The following is a 17,426-nucleotide window of genomic DNA, read 5'->3' on the forward strand; positions in this document are numbered from 1 at the left end:
TCCAACATACTTTGTAACATTTAGCTCAAATGATTTCAACTGGCTAGACCAACGAAAGGCTTTGTTAATAGCCGATGGTAGGGCCGATGTTGATCCCAGTACTCTCGATATTTATGAGACCCAAAGACTTATCGAGAAGTATCCAATAATTTTGAGTCGACATTTCATGTTAAGAGTAAATGCTCTAATGAAATTTATAAAAAAATAATGATTATGTGTTTGGCGGAAAACTGAAGCATCATTGGTGGCGCATAGAATTCCAGAATCGGGGCAGTTCTCACCTTCATATGGTGATTTGGATCGAAAATCATCCCGAGTTTGACTCAGAAGAAGGGAAACTTCTTCTGGATCGTAATTGTTGCTGTAGAATCCCTCCAGAAGAAGAAGACCCAGAACTTCATGAATTAGTTAAAAAATGTCAAATTCATCGGCATACACAAACTTGTTCAAAACTAATACTTCTATAAGATGCCGATTCAACTTTCCACGCCAAAAATGTGACGAGACACGAATTGTGTCACATTCTTCAGATGATTTTCTTCGTAACGGAGGTAGAATTTGTTTACTTAAGCGTCGGAAGGAAGATGCTTGGGTAAATAATTACCACCCAGAGTTGATAAGACTGTGGGCAGGCAACATGGATATTCAGCCATGCGGATCAAACGAAGCGATAGCGTACTATATAGCAAAGTACCTATCGAAAGCAGAACCTGCAGGTATAGATTCTGGAATTACGCAGGCAGTACAGCAAATTCAACGCGAAGAAACTGATCTTTGACGAAAACTGTTCAGCATATGTATGAAGATTCTTCATGAACGACCAGTATCAGCTGCAGAATGTGCATATAGACTTTGTCATATCCATGTGCCATATTTTATAGCAACATCAGATCCCGACAACTTTTTCTATAGCTTACTTCTTCAATATATGCCTTATCATTTGGAAACTGATTTAGTTAAAGGTTTCGATAATGCAAAAGAGGCGTTTTTACATCGAGAGAATCGTTTGAAGGAAATGAGCAGGTATATGCGCCAATTTCGAGAGCGTGACCAACAGCTTGAAAATGCATTCAATCAGATACATGCATTTGAAATTTTAGAACAGCCAGAGATTATAAATCCTGAAGTTATAGAAGAAGAATTACCGGACACAGAAATGAGCAACGATCAATTTCAAAGAGCACAGTACGCTATGAATATTGATCAAAAACAATTGTTTACTGTCATTACAGAGAGTATTAAAAATCAACTTAATGGTGATATTAAACGAGAGAAAAATTTTCGTCACAGGTGGAGCAGGCACCGGAAAAACTTTTCTCTTTAATGTATTGAAAAACCCAGTTAACCGATGTTATGGAAAATTGGTCGTGAAAGTTGGTGCTCTTACTGGAGTTGCAGCACGGTTGGTCGGAGGTTCTACACTACACAGCCTGTTGAAACTACCAGTACAAAAAGATGGCGTCATCATTAACATGCCACTTCTTACAGGAAATTATTTAAGAGGGATGTGCTAGTTATGGCTAAACGTTGAGTTTCTGTTCATAGACGAAATTTTAATGGTGCCTTATGAAATGCTTTGCATTATCGACTCTCGTTTGCGCCAACTAAAGAGACAGGGCGCTTGTTTTGGAGGTATAAATGTCTTACTCTTTGGTGATTTAATGCAGTTACCACCTGTCCGAGGACATCAAGTATTTCAACAGCCAGAACATATAAAACCCGCTACACATTTCTGGCGACAATTCCGCCTGGTTGAACTCCAACAAAACATGCGTCAACAAGAAGATACGACATTTATAGATGTGCTTAATGCTTTAATAAAATTCACTTACTTACCTTCTTGTTGTACGAGCCTCCTTTACGATGGTACGATCACGAATGACATGCGCCTTTCAATCGTTTTTAATACGCTTTTATTAGCTTCACTTGTATGTATGTATGTATGTATGTATGTATGTTTGTTTGTAACTTTTTTAAGTGGTACTGAAACCTAGTATATTTGAGCGACACTGTAGGAAGGCGATATTAAGTTTAAGCAGCTCACCAAAAAGATGCGCTTAAAAGTATGCAACATCTATATAAAACGAGTTTCGGTGACATTTGAATAGCAAATGAGTTGGGCGTCGACCGCTCATAAGATTCAAGGTATGTATTTTTATAAATATACGTTCTCTGGTTGTACAGTAGATCATGCAGTAATTTATCTGGGCTCTCGACCATTGTATAAACCTACAAGTAACAAAAGAATCAGCTGTTTTCCAAGAATTTTTCACAGCTGAGATCACCTGATCGAAATCTGCCTTTTTTAGGCACAGGGATGTAATTAAAAGAAATGTAGTAGATCAACTTTTTTGTGAAAAAGTATTTGTAACGGAAAACATTAATGAAAACTTTCAAGAATATTTTTGAAACAAAAGTTTATTGGATATTTATCATACCTCACCACCTCTGAGGTTGCAATGTAGGCGCGCTACCGATCTTTTTTGAGTGTTCGGTTCACCAGGAGGCCTATTTTCACCCTTTTTATATACACAGTTTTAAATCAATCTACTTATTATAAAAAATATGACTAGACAAAAATAAATATATAAGGTCAAGTACAATTCATGAATATTAATTACATTAAAAATATAACATTGACAATATATGTCAAAACAATCAATTGGAAACTATTTAAAAAAAAACCAAAATAAATATAAAAAATCAGGTATAATTCCATTGTATGTATACATTAACAATACAAGTCAAAACAATCAACTAGTAATTATTTAAACAAAAACTAAAATAAATATAAAAAAATCGGGTACATAGTTTTTACACAAATATTATATAAATATTTTTTTATAAATTACAATAATTAATATTTTGGACAAAACTGATTAAATTTAATATTTAGGAATTTAAATAATCGAAAAATATTTGAATATTTTATAAAAATATTGTTAAAGTTATAAATTTTAAAACCTAACACGGCAACACACAATAGCAGATTTGAGGCATTTTAACGTTTTAGTAGTAGAATATTTGGGGGCAACCCGTACCAAGTGACTAATTCGTAGCAGATGTGTTAGTGAAAAATGAAGGATTGGTTACTTGTAGGTTTATACAATGCTCTCGACTGTTTGCTGCTGGACAAGCTTATGTAGCACTTAGTAGTTGTAGATCTTTGGACTGTTCAAAGTTCACAGGTAAAACCCCATGTGACAGTGAAGCTTTAGAAGAAATGATTCGATTAAGAAGTAATAATTCGTAAAGTCGTGAATAGAACTTGGTCGCAAATAATATAACAATAAGTCAATGAAAGGTTACGAGTAGATATGCAGCCTAATTATCGATTTACTTAACCAATACTACATGTCATAGTTCATACTTTAACAAATTTGGGGTTTCTCACATCAAATTAAAAAATTAAAAATAAACAAGAAAAAACGTTAACTTCGGTTGCACCGAAGCTAAATACCCTTCACAGGTGCATTTCTGTTAGTAACTATGTGTTCAGTTTGTATGGAAGCTACATATATGCTATAGTTAACCGATCTGATCAATTTCATCGGAGATTACATTGTTGCCTTAGAAAATAACAAATACCAAATTTCGTGAATATATCTTGTCAAATGTGAAAGTTGTCCATACAAGAACTTGATTCCCATCGTTCAGTTTGTATGGCAGCTATATGCTATAGTTAACCGATCTGAACAATTTCTTCGGAGATTACTTTGTAGCCTTAGAAAATAATACATACCAAATTTCATTAATATATCTTGTCAAATGTGAAGGTTGTCCATACAAGAGCTTGATTCCGATCGTTTAGTTTGTATGGCAGCTATATGCTATAGTTAACCGATCTGAACAATTTCTTCGGAGATTACATTGTTGCCTTAGAAAATAATATATACGAAATTTCGTGAATATATCTTGTCAAATGTGAAAGTTTTCCATACAAGCATTTGATTCCGATCGTTCAGTTTGTATGGCAGCTATAAGTTGGTGGGCCGATATCGGCCGTTCCGACAAATGAGCAGCTTCTTGAAGAAAAATGACGTTTGCAAAATTTCAAAACGATATCTTATGCTTGGTGACATATTTTTCATATATCGAGCATTCCACGCTATTTTCACAGTAATGCAGGAATTTTTCCTTCATTATTATTGTTAGTTTATACAAAGAATTATTTTTTACTTTTTAGTTTAATATGTTTTAAAAGCGTGTTTTTTAGTTTTTTTAAACTATATTTATTTTATTACCCTTTTTGGGATTTTCTTTTGGCACTATTGACGAATATGTTTTCTCCTTCGCACTCATTCGAATAAATCAAGAAATGAAAGAAACTTTTTTACATCGCATTTAGGTAAACAAAAAATAACCCGAAAATGTGCGTTGGTGTCACTAACACATACGGAAAAAATGTGTAGTTGGATTGAAATATTTGACACAAGAGGGTAGCCGTGGTTGGCAGGGAATGTGATAACACACACACATGTATTGCATTGTATAGTTGAAAACAACCCCATAATTAGATAACTAAGAACTCAAAAATAGTATATGAGGTTTACAAATTTAAAAATAAAATTAGAATAAAAGATTTCTAACTTGAATAAGGTCTTTGTTTTCCCCCCACCGGTGGTAAGGATCTAAAGAATCTTATTTAAGTTTTAACGTTTGATCATATGGAAATAATCGCACAGGAGCATAACAGAGCTCACCGTGCTTCTCAGGAAGGGCCCTATTTTGAAGGCGATAATAAAGAGGGACAAATGTGATCAAATATATAGAACTATATTATACCCTGAACAGGATTTATTAAGTTTGCAACTAAGTTTGTAATACCTAGAATAAAAGTCTGATAACTCACTGAATTAAAGCGCCACACGTATATAATTTTCATCATATATGATATAGAAGGATCTTACAGAAGCTGGTGACAAAATTGAACAAAGAGCATGGTACCGCCTACCTTTAGGCGAAATCCTATAACATAGCAACTACTTGACATAATATTATCCTGACGCTCTCATGGTGTGAAAAATTGTCGGAATCGGATCATTACTTCACAAGCTCCCAGATGACGAATGTGTTGACCCAGTGACTTTGGCCGACATTTTACCATATCAGTAAATCCGTCAGACCTAGTATTAAAATTCGGAGAGAAGTTAAGCAAATACTGCAAGATTACTTTTTCCCTATAATGGAAAGGAAGGTCAGGGAAGTAGCAGTAAATTGCCATATCTGCGCAAAAGCCAAATTCGCAAGTCACCCAGTTAAGCATCCTATAGGGGAAACCCTCATTCCAACTTTTCCCGGGGAAACTCTTCACATAGACATCTTCTCCACAAATTCGACATACTATCTTACCTGCGTGGATAAACTATCTATATTTCCTGTTGTGCAACCAATCCCTTCCAGTACCATAATCGGCATTAAACCACGAATTTTGCATCCGGTTAACCTGCTCACTGGAACCGGAACTACATATACATATACTGCAATAATTAGAAATCGCTTAATTCAAACACGATAAGGGCTCGTCTTAGAGACTTCTTCAGCATTGATATTGTAAATGTACCTCCTCTTCACAGTACCTCTAATGAACAGGTGGAGAGATTTCACAGTATTGGAGAAATCGCTAGATGCCTGAAATTGGAAAAGGGGATTGAGGACACAACGGACCTCATTTTACTCGCCACAATCGAATGCAATAAGAGCACTCACTCAGTTACAGGCGAAAAACCAGTGAATGTCTTCCATTCGCAGGTAGAAAAAACCGAGTAGGCAAAACCAACAAAAGGCAACACCAAGAATTCATAACAAGAAACGGGCAGAAAGAACATTCGGTGTGGGCGAAACAGTTCTCATCAAGTCAAATAAACGCCTAGGGAATAACTTCATTTTCTTGTACACCGAAGGTGTGGTCCAAGAATATTTGAGCTCCACGGTTAGGGTAAATGGTAGGATAGTTCATAAGGATAATCTGCGTTAGTTTAAGCTAACAACTATTAAGTTCTCCCCTCATCACCACCCGCCTTTCTGTACCTAGACTGCCAATCCTTGCGCTCTCTTTGGCAACGACAAAATTGTGGACTCTGACTCGGACTATTTACCGATTGCGGATGGTGACATGGTCCTATGGGATTCATACGGTTACATCAGACACACAACAAATCTCACGGCCTATGCCGAATTGACGCGTGGATCCCGTTTTGTCCTGCAAGTTTACCCACACAGTCACATGACAAAATTGATGATGGCCGACATCAAACGAATTTACAAGCACCTCCGAACAGCAACTGGACCAACAAGACATCAACGAAGCTTGAACATCTTAGGAACTGTTCTCAAGGTAGTAGCAGGTACGCATAATTTTAACGACTTTCAAAAGGTAACGATAGAACTTGATAAGCTTAAGGACAATAACAATAGGCAATTAGCAATCAATTACCAATTAAAAGAGCAAGTTAACGAGTGAATTAATACAGTAAATAAAATTTTGAATACAACAAAAATAAAGGAAATAGATACCGTGCACTTTTTGACATTCCCTTGGCCAGAAATAGCTCCATTATCAATTATCTTGATAATATAATTTTATCAATCGCACTGGTACAACTAGGGTTATTAAGCCCGATTATTTTTGATAACGATGAAATAGATTAAATTTTGAAGATCGAATCCCTCAACAAGGTCACCGTAACTGATTTGTTATTAGTTTCTAAGTTTAAAGGATTTCATGACAATAACCTTTCCCATTTCCTAGTTAAGTTTCCTAGCCATAAGCTTATCTGTATTAGGAAAACTATACTATAAAATGCTATCCCTTCGAAATAACGCTGTAGCGGTCTGCGGCAAAGATATCTACTCCCTGGATGATTGTGCTGGGACAACTATAAATTTATGCAGGAACGCTACTGTTTCACTAAAAAGAAGTACTTACCTAGTAACATTTTCGGGTGAAGCTAACGTTAATGGAACGATCTACACCCAAATAAATATAACCGGGCACGACGATATAATGAGTTTACCTTACTTACGACACCGTACTCTACTATGTCTCTGATCCTAATGACCTCCGCTAGAAAACGAAGAAGGCTAGCAGCAATAGCAAGAGTAGTGCAAAACGTCACGCAGCCGCCAACAAGAGAGTCCGCGGACGTACCCCACTTATTAGGAGAGGAGTTATCATAAGACTGTTTAACAGTCTAATGTTACAGCAAGGTTGCGTGTGGCATAAGTCAGTAGAAGTTATTATAAGAATGTTCATCAATGTTAAGGCAAAAGTTGCGCGTGGCCTGAGTAGCATTCTTACGCCGGTAAAAACAGGAAACTGCAGTGCAGCTGGCAGCGGCTGGCTTCAGGGAGTATATTTTGGTGAATTTTAAGGCTAAAATATGTATAATTTAGTATTAAGCTGGTACTCATGGAAACAAGTCCATTTCCATTTGAAATAAACCATTTGTGTTAAAACCAAAAAAGTGTTTATTCTTATTTATAACTAATGTGTTTTGAAATGAAAAAAAGTTGAAATTATATTCTGTCGAAAATGATTTATTTACGATTTTTCTACATTTTTTTTATGTAGCGCAACTTAATAAACACATTTTTTTGATTTCTGTTCTGGTGCGTAAATATATAGAGAAGATGGGTTTTCAACACACCACATATATCTGGCCGTGTGAAAAACATAGCATTTCCCGATTTCCTTGTGTCCTGTTGATTGTCAACGCATGGGCAATTTTCCCTGGAAATTGAATACCTTTGAACTGAAACGGCTGTCCCTTGTATTCGATAACTACGTCATAATCATTCGGGTTCCATTACGCAGTTTCGGCGCATGAAGATTGTGAAACATAATAATGACAGATCCAACTTTAAGACGCAAATGATGCTGGGGCAGGCTTGGTATGGTGTTTGGAAATTCCACTGGATAATTTACGGTTTCGTCTTCCTTGTCAAGACGATCGATCGATTTATATGAGCGCAAACCTCCCGGAACTTGACTTTGAATCTTCCAGTTTAAATCACTAACATCGGTAATTTTGGCAGCTAAAATTGCTCGTGCACTCAAGCTATCGCAGTTACGATAATTTGGCCAATGTTCGGATAAACATTCGTGATGAGTTCATCTTCCGTTGAAGAAAGGGAGGTGAAATTGATATCAAACCACTGGAAGTATCAACCGAAATTTGCCCATTTCCAATTCTTAGCGAATACAATGTAAAATGTCATCGGCAATGTCATTTTTTCGTATCCCATAATTAACGCGAATTTAAAGGCTGATATGTCGAAATGATCTTCGCGAAAAGTATGCGAACTTCAGTGGCATGCGAAGTACTATCGCATTGTCCTTCGTCTGTTTCCAGTGATTATCATGTTTCAGCAAATGCTACTGCTGGCATGCTTCTCAAAATGTTGCACACACTGTACCATTCACAATACGCGATGACTTAAATGAAGTTGAACCGCGAGACGCAAAACAGTCGGAAAACTTTCATGAATTGCAAAAGTAAATATCCTACAAAGCGCTTTATTGCAGTTCACATATCGACCCATTTGATACTGCTGATCTCATATCGTTCAAGGCCAATAACCGCTATGTTGCTTTCTTTGGTGACGTACTTGCAAACGTATTTGATCGATTACACCAATCTGCAATATTCAACATTGACATGAGTTTTGAATGTGAATTAAACAAAAGGGGCGAATATGGTACGACCCATGTGTTGTCAACTTCGATGTGTTGTTAACGTCGATATTCACGCCTCTAAATGCTAAATGTTCTGCCATTGTCGTCTGGTGAGTGACGCCGATACAGTTAATATCTATCATTTCCCATTCCCGTTTCCGAAAGAAAAGCACATGAGTAGTGTTTCGTGCATTTATTGTCAAACATACAAACCAAAGTGGGATTGTAAGGTTCGCAAGGTCCATGAGTCATATTGGTTTTCACCACTTCGTATAATTCTAAATCTATCTCTGAATCAGGAATTTCCGCTGAAATGATTTCATCAATTTGATCTGGTGTAATCACCATCCGCATCCAAAGAAGAATGTGTGCGTGCGGCAAACCTCTTTTTTGCTACTCAACAGAACACATTCAGCATCTAGCAGCATCATATATACCATAGGTTGCTTCAAGATAAAGACCATCAAACATCGCAGCTATTGTTTAAAAAGTCGTGCTGTGATATCGTTACGATCGCTAGCTGATTGACCGCGATCCATAATTCCGCACGTATGTCATCTCATTTTGGGAGTACTTCTTGCCTTTCTTTGGGCTGCCATACGTTGATGGCAAAAAGAACGCTGACCAATATTAGTGCCACCTCTTCGTGGCTTCGTAACAAATTTCTATCTGTAATTGATCACATCGTCTCAAACATACAAAAAGTTTTCACTGAATAATTTTCAATAATTTTTCCTTTGGATAGCCGGAATAAAAAAGTAAGCGACCGCAATTGAACGATTCAAATAATTTACAAATCAAAATATTGAAAAACAAAACAAACAAAAATTGAAAAAAATGTGTATGGAAAATGTTACCTTTTGGAATTGTCCAATTTTCCGACTTCTCCTTATGAAAAGTATAAGGTATTTTGTTTCTAAACCTTTCCCGAACCACAACAAACAACCTTTGAAAATTTCATTAAGATTGGTTCAACCGTTCTCTTAGTGTTACTAACAAACAAACATTCATATTTATTGTAACGTTTGTATGGGGAAAAGAAAAGGGCTGTTTTTAGGGGTTTTCCGGAAACTATTCGAATTTTTCTCGCCGTAAAAACCATCCTTGAACTTCAACAAACATTTAAGAAAAAGAATTGGCCAAATTGGTCCAGGCTTTATTGAGTTATGCGCGTACATACATTTTTGGTATTCATTTTTATTTATATAGATTTACACAAAAGGCAGATCCATAGCAATCCTCCAAACATTGGTGTTTAACATCGGATGGGCTCTTGAATGTAAGCTCTTGGAGTACTCCAGGAATTTTTGACTCACTCAAAAATGTGTAAGTATATTTTCTGAATCGTATCGAGTCTATATTCGTTGAATCTGATATTCTACGTTAGGCAAAAAACCTTTTCATTGGTAAAAACTGGGAGGCAAAATCGGCGAGACAACTACTGGCTGCAGTAGAGCTTATATATAAAATCTTTGGGCTTAATGTCAGTTTGGCAGGAGCCGGCTTAAAAACTAACATTTCCATTGGCAAAGTTGTGGATGGCGTAAAGGTATGATGGCTGCGCACAACACATTAGGCATTTAAAGGCCGACTTGAAAATTAATAACGGAATTGGTGTGGAGATATCTTCTTCTTTACAGGCATAGACACCGCTTAAGCAGTTATAGCCGAGTTAACAACAGTGCACCGAAATTTCGTTGCGAGGACTCATCAGACGTTGTCATCGTCCATGCCTCAGCACCATATAGCAGGACGGTAATAATTAGTGACTTATAGTGTTTGGTTTTAGTTCGTCGAGAGAGGACTTTACTTCTCAATTGCCTACTCAGTCCGAAGTAGCCCCTGCGTTGGATTTCGTCGCGAGTGCGACGACTATTTGTTTAGTTTTGCAGCTCGACTTATTTTCCCCGAGAATATATTGAAGAAGTCGCACGAAAGGAAGTCGCCTTGTCTGAGACCTGGTTTGATATCGAACGGCTTGGAGAGGTCCTTCCCGACCCTGACGAAGTTTTTGGTATTGCTCAATTGCAATTTACACAGCCGTATTAGTTTTGCGGGGATACCAAATTCAGGCTGCTCTCAAAAGCAGTTTTAAAATGGAGGAAGAGGTGGTGCGGGTCGATTCTCTTTTCACGGTCTTGTCCAAAATTTGGTGCATGTTGAATATCTGGACAGCTATTGATTTTCCAGGTCTTAAGCCACACTAATAAGGTCTCATCAGTTCGATTACGGTGAGCTTTAGTCTTTCAAACAGTACGCTCGAAGATGGTTCATTGTCACAAAGTACAATTCTGGTATGTGGCTAAAAATTCACAAGTTGCAAAACTGATGGTTCTGTTACGATTCTCGAAGTTGTTCTATATGTTGCACTATGGTGAATTTTGAAAATTTATCGATAAAAGTTAAGGGGGTATTCTACTCTAGAATTTTGAAAAATTCGATTTTTTTAAATATATTTAAAGCTTAGACCCTTAAGATCATATCCTCTAAAGGATTTTTAAAAATAAAAGCTGCAGTTACTTTAGTGACGCAGTACCTAGCCCGGTCGGTCGTATCGAGTTTTTTTAACGCGTTTTTCTCGAAACTACTTTATTCCACACGGTACCGGCATTATCTCAAGTTCTATACAACCGATTTACTTGAAATTTTGTGTGAACCTTCTTTATATAATCCTTTATCGTGCCTATAAGCATCGTGTCAAAATTTTTGTTTTTAACATTTTAAAAAAATTCAGGAATTTCAAAAAAAAAACGTAAAAAATGATTTTTATTTTCAGGCAGTCGCCAATTTTTCAAAAAAAATTTTTTTCGTGTTCCCTGAGGTAGGGACTATAACAGCATCCTTACTGATTAAGAATTTCTTTTGATTTTTTTTTCAGACCACCAGGAGGGTCAGGATCAATGTCACCAGGATGCCTCTTCGGCCTTTCTTTGAAAAGGTGCGACAGTTTTCGCGAAACTGTAATATTTGTGGTACAGAGTTTATCCAATAAACATGCGATGTTGAGAAACTTTGAGTTGCAAGTACAATATTATATAGTTCGCCAAACACTCCAGCTCTGAAATTATTCGGCGCTGTACCTGCCGGAGGAAGCAGAGGAATAATAAAACCTCCACTCCGCTGGAAAGATCAGGTGGAGAAGGACCTAGCTTTGCTTGGAATCTCCAATCGCTATAATTGCTTAACCGGTGTCTACGCCAGTAAAGAAGAAGGTGTCTCCACACCAATTCCGTTATTAATTTCACATCCATCCACAACTTTCCCAATATAAATGTAGGTTTTTGAAGCCGGATCCTGCCAAACTCTCCTGCAGCCAGTAGTTGTCCCGCCGATTTTGCCTTACAGTTTTTGCCAATGAAAAGGCTTTTTGCCTAACGTAGTATATCAGATTCAACGCCTATAGACTCGATACGATTCAGAAATATACAAGTACACACACATTTTTGAGTGATCCAAAAATTCCTGGAGTACTTCAAGAGCGTATTCCTTACATTCAAAACCCCTTCGATGTTAAACACCAGTGTGTGGAGGATCTCTATGGATCTGCATTTTGTGTATATAATCACGTTCTCGGAATTAAACAAACGCTTTCGTTAGTGTCTGCTAAAGAACTACATATTTATTTTTGTATCATTTACACTTATCCTATCTTATTTTAAAGCTTAATCCTAATTACTCTTCTAATATCTTCTTGTTCTCTTACTCTAATTTCTTTTAAAACTAAGGTAGTATTCGTTATAATATGGTAATGTAAATGGATATGTAAATGGATATGTAAATGGGTTCTTACATTACTATATATTATATAGACGATATGGAGGCTTACATTACTCCTCCGCGGCCAGAATAAGCAGTCCCTGCGTATTCAAAAATAAAATATCCAATATTTAAATAACTTTAATGTTTATCTAAATTTTTATTTATATATTTCGTTTTACTTGTGTTTTATATATTTTTTTAAATTGTTTATTATTTGGTACTAGGTAATTTCCTTCTTGCTTAAAATTTATAAATTTTTTATATTTGGGTTTTGATTTGCTTGCTCTATTATTATTTACAATGTTGTTTGCAAAACTGTCCGTTTCTACCCTATTAGTTTTTTGGTTTAACACATTTATTCTCTTAGATTTTCTCTCATGTACTATTTTGGTAAGTTTAGATATATCTTCTTGTGAAATTATATTACATATTTAAAAGATCTATTGGTCGATATTTGGTAGTACCATGAATAGTGTTGTTGTATGCTATTGCTTTATATACATTTTCCATGATATCATCTTTATCATTAGGATCTGCATTGAAAAGTCGAATGTGTTCGTTTAGAGTACCATATAATCTTTCTACGTCCGCATTACCAGTTTTCAAATAAACTGTTGTTGTGTGGAAGTTTATCTGTTGGTCCTTTAAAAATTCCCTAACTACAGCAGTATCTAGCTCAAAGTGTAAACACAATGGCTACGACAGACTGCAGCGGCACGACAGTGAACTGAAAACGTCGTTGTTCATCTTACTACATGTACATTTTGAGAAGCAACAACAACACAATGGCCGGCATGTACACAAAACAACGCAGTTGTCCATTTTGCATGTACACAATTTCGTTGTGGCCATACTAATAACCTTTCACTTCAATGAAATTTTAATATTTTGTTCAAAGTGAAATTTTTTATGCAAAAAATAAGTAAATAAGTAAATATTTTTGCTTTAAATTATCACTTGTTATTACAAATGATATAATAGAGCTATAATATAGCTATTTTATGCTTTTATTTGTAAAATAGCATCAAGTTTGTTAGAGCTGTGAATAATTTTACATTTTACGTATTAGTGGCATCACCACTCTACCTCCTCTTTCTATCTTCCATTCTACTGTCAACTCTACTGTCGTCGTACTGTCGTTGGCAAAAATAGGAGGATATTGAAGTTAGCGAGAACGACAACTGTCGGCCTGCAGTCGTGTAGTCGTGCAGCTGTCAAAATAACACTGCCCATAAGAACGTGTGTATTTTAATATTTGACAGATGTAGTTTGCAGTCTGTCGTAGCCATTGTGTTTACACTTTCATTGTCGAAAACTACTAACTTTGGTTTACCTAAATATTGTATTCTCTGCTTGAGTGCCTTCAGTATTGATACCCAGGTCCTGTCTTCCAGGTTGTAAGCAGTTGCGTATTTCGTAAGTTTATCTATGCTTGTATGATACATCGTGCCGCGTTGTGGATACCATATATCAAAATGAACGATATCATTGTGCCTTTCTGGTGTAGATGTAATGTTAAAGCTATGCTTTATTTGGTTGCTATCAAATTTCGCAAGTTTACATATTTCGCAACTGTTAATGTATTTTTGTATTTCTTTCTGAAACTTAGGGTAGTAGTAAACTCTTCTCAATTCTTCATAAACTTCATTAATACCTCTATGATTATTTTTAATGTGCGTAGTTTGTATTAATTGTAAAAGCTTTTCTCTATCAATTATGTCTTCTAAGATTGAATGTGCTTTTAACACCTTTAAGCTTTTGTTTCTCGCAAAATATTTAATGTACAAAGATTGAAATTCTTTGTATAATTCAATATTTTGGCAATAAACTACTGCAAGTCCTTTCGCAGGTAGTTTTTCTCGCAGGAAATCCAAAAGGGCATCATTATTTGTTACTTTTAAGCAGTGTCGAATTTTAGTTTTGAACATAATTTTTGTTGAACAAGAATTCGTATTTAAATTTTGAATTAATAATTGATTTTTAAATAAGTTAATGGGTTGTTCGGTTATTTTAATGTAGTCAGTACTATCGCTTTCTGCGCTATGCACTGTGTTAACATCTTCATCGAATAATTCATTTAGATTAATTACTACTTCGCTATTTAATGATTCATAATTTAACCTACTTAGGCCGTCTGCGTTTACGTTTTCTTTTCCTTTTATATAACTAATATCAAAATCGAACTCATTTAGCTTAATTTTCCATCTTTGGATTTTAGCATTTGGTTCTTTTATATTGTGAAGCCAAACTAATGGACGGTGGTCTGTTTTGATTACAAACCTACGACCGAAAAGATATGGGCGAAAATATTTGATTGCCCACACTTTGGCTAATAACTCTTTTTCAATTGTGCTGTAATTTTTTTCGTGACCGTTTAGAGTACGGCTGGCAAAAGAAACAGCTTTATTTCCTTGCATAAGTGCGGCTCCTAATGCAAAATTACTCGCATCAGTAACGAGCGTAAAAGTTTTATTAAAATCAGGATGAATAAGAATAGGATCATTTTTAAGCAACATTTTTAATTTTTCAAAAGCCGCTATATAATCTTTATCACAAGTATTAACTTTTATTCCTTGTTTGAGGTATTTAATGAGATGGTGAGCTATTTTGGAGTAATCCTTAATAAAACGTCTGTAAAACCCAGTTATACCCAAAAATTATTTTATTTCTTTTTGTGTTTTAGGTAATAGTATTTTTTCTATGGGTTCTTAGGGTTTGGTTTAATGCCTTCAGCAGTTACTAAATGGCCCAAAAACTCAGTTTCTTTTGAAAGGAATGTGCACTTGTCAACTTGTAATTTCAAATTGGCTTGACCCAAACGTTTCAAAATTTTGTCTATTGCTTCTAAATGTTCTTCTATACTAGATGAAAAAATCAGAACGTCATCTAAATAAACTAAGCAGATTGAACCAATGTATTCTTTCAATACATGGTTAATCAGACGTTGGAAAGTAGTCGGCGCATTACGAAGGCCAAATGGCATACGCACAAACTCATAATGCCCAGTGGCTGTAGAAAAAGCTGTTTTTGAAATGTCATCGGGATGTACTTCTACCTGGTGAAATCCCTTGGCTAAATCAAGAGTAGGGAAATATAAACACTTTCCTAGTTTGTCGAATATATCGTCAATATTTGGAATATGAAATCTGTCTTCAACTGTAATATCGTTTAACTTTCGATATTCAATTACTATACGCCATTTTTGTTCATTGGAAGAATCTAATTTTTTTGGAACGATCCATTTTGGGCTATTATATGGACTATTTGAATGCCTAATTATGTTTTGTTTTAACATATTTTCAATGCTTTATGTACCTCAGGGTACCTACATATATAATTTGGAATACACTGGCATATCATGCTTCGTTGGAATTCTATGCTTTATTTCATTGGTAAAAGTTAAATTATTGTTCTTGTTGTAAAATACATGTTTATACTTTTTAATTATATTAGTTAATTTTTCCTTTTCATATTTTTCGAGATGATCTGTTTGGATTTGAGATAATATATCAGGGTTTTCAATTTCGCAATTATAAAAGCAGCTATCTTTATAAGCTAATTCATTATAATTTTCTTCCTCTTTAGATAAACACATTGATATTTCAGTATTACTTGTAATTAATTGTCTACAAGGTATATTTATTATGCAGTTTAAATTTTGTAAGATATTATTACCTATAAGCCCATCAAAGTTTTCATTGAACGCGTATTCTAAAAATTCGCAATTATAATCTTTGATATTAAGTTCACGAAATATGAGAAATTTGCAAAGTTTTGTAATTATTATCTCTCTACCTAATGCTTTTGCTACTACGTTTACATTTTGCTTCAAATTCGGAAGACATATACCAGGGTTAATTATGCTGAATTCAGCACCAGTATCAATTATAAATTTTAATTTTTTTATAGGATTATTAATTATTATATATGGAAGTTTTGATTGCCCACTATTGGAAAATTTACGTTCGAATTTCCTATTTCCATTGGTTCATCTTGTTGATTATTGTTTCTCATATTAGGTGCGTTTTGACTTCCTAAAATCGGCTGTCTAAATTGGTAAACATAATTATTATTATTGGAATTCGGTTTATTTCTATTTGTGTCTTGTGAGTAATTTGTCCGCTTCGTTTGACTAGTAAAATTTGAATTTCCTAGGTTATCATTACATGGATTATAATTTGTATTAGAATAATGTGGATTTTGATATGGCAAATTTTGTTGGGTCTCAAAATGCTGATAATGTTTATTACTCATATTTGTAAAATTAAACGATTTCCTTTGAAAGGAACTATTTTGGTTATTAGAATTATTGCTAAAGTTAGTTCTTATATTTGTATTCAAATAGTCTCTTTTTGCAGGTCCAAACTGTGTATAATTTTGATGTTTTGCGTCTAATATAATTTTAAATGCGTCTTCTAATGTTTCAGGATCTCTGGCGAATATCATAGTACGTGTTGGTTCAGGAAGATGGTCCCTAAAAGTTTTAAGTGAAATTCTCTTTACTTCTTCAGTCGTATAAGTAGTGTCGCCATGAGTTAAATTTCTATTATGTATTCTGTTTGCCAGTTTATTTATTTTAAAATAATAATTTTCAATTGTTCCATGTAATCTGCAAGTTTTTAATTCGTCCATTAAGTCATTACTACTGTATTTTTCGCCAAAATTTTTTGTTAAAATTTCTTTCAAAATATGCCACGAATTTACGTTAGAGTGCCTGTGAATGGCTTCCCTAGTTTTGCCAACACATTTGTTTTTAATATACCCAAAAAGTATATTTTGATTAGTTTTATCTAATTCTAGAAAAGATGGAAGAATATTTTCAACCTGATCTATAAAATCTGGCAACTGATTAATATCATTGCCGTCGAAACTTTCAATATTTTGTATGCAAGTTAAAACTAGGTTAAATCTACTTATTTTAACGCTTCCATAGCTAAATGTTTAATTCAACTTAAGTGTGTGTAAAAGGGAAACTAATAATTGTTAAAAG

Source organism: Bactrocera neohumeralis, unplaced genomic scaffold (assembly GCF_024586455.1).
Source record: "Bactrocera neohumeralis isolate Rockhampton unplaced genomic scaffold, APGP_CSIRO_Bneo_wtdbg2-racon-allhic-juicebox.fasta_v2 cluster10, whole genome shotgun sequence".
NCBI lineage: Eukaryota > Metazoa > Arthropoda > Insecta > Diptera > Tephritidae > Bactrocera > Bactrocera neohumeralis.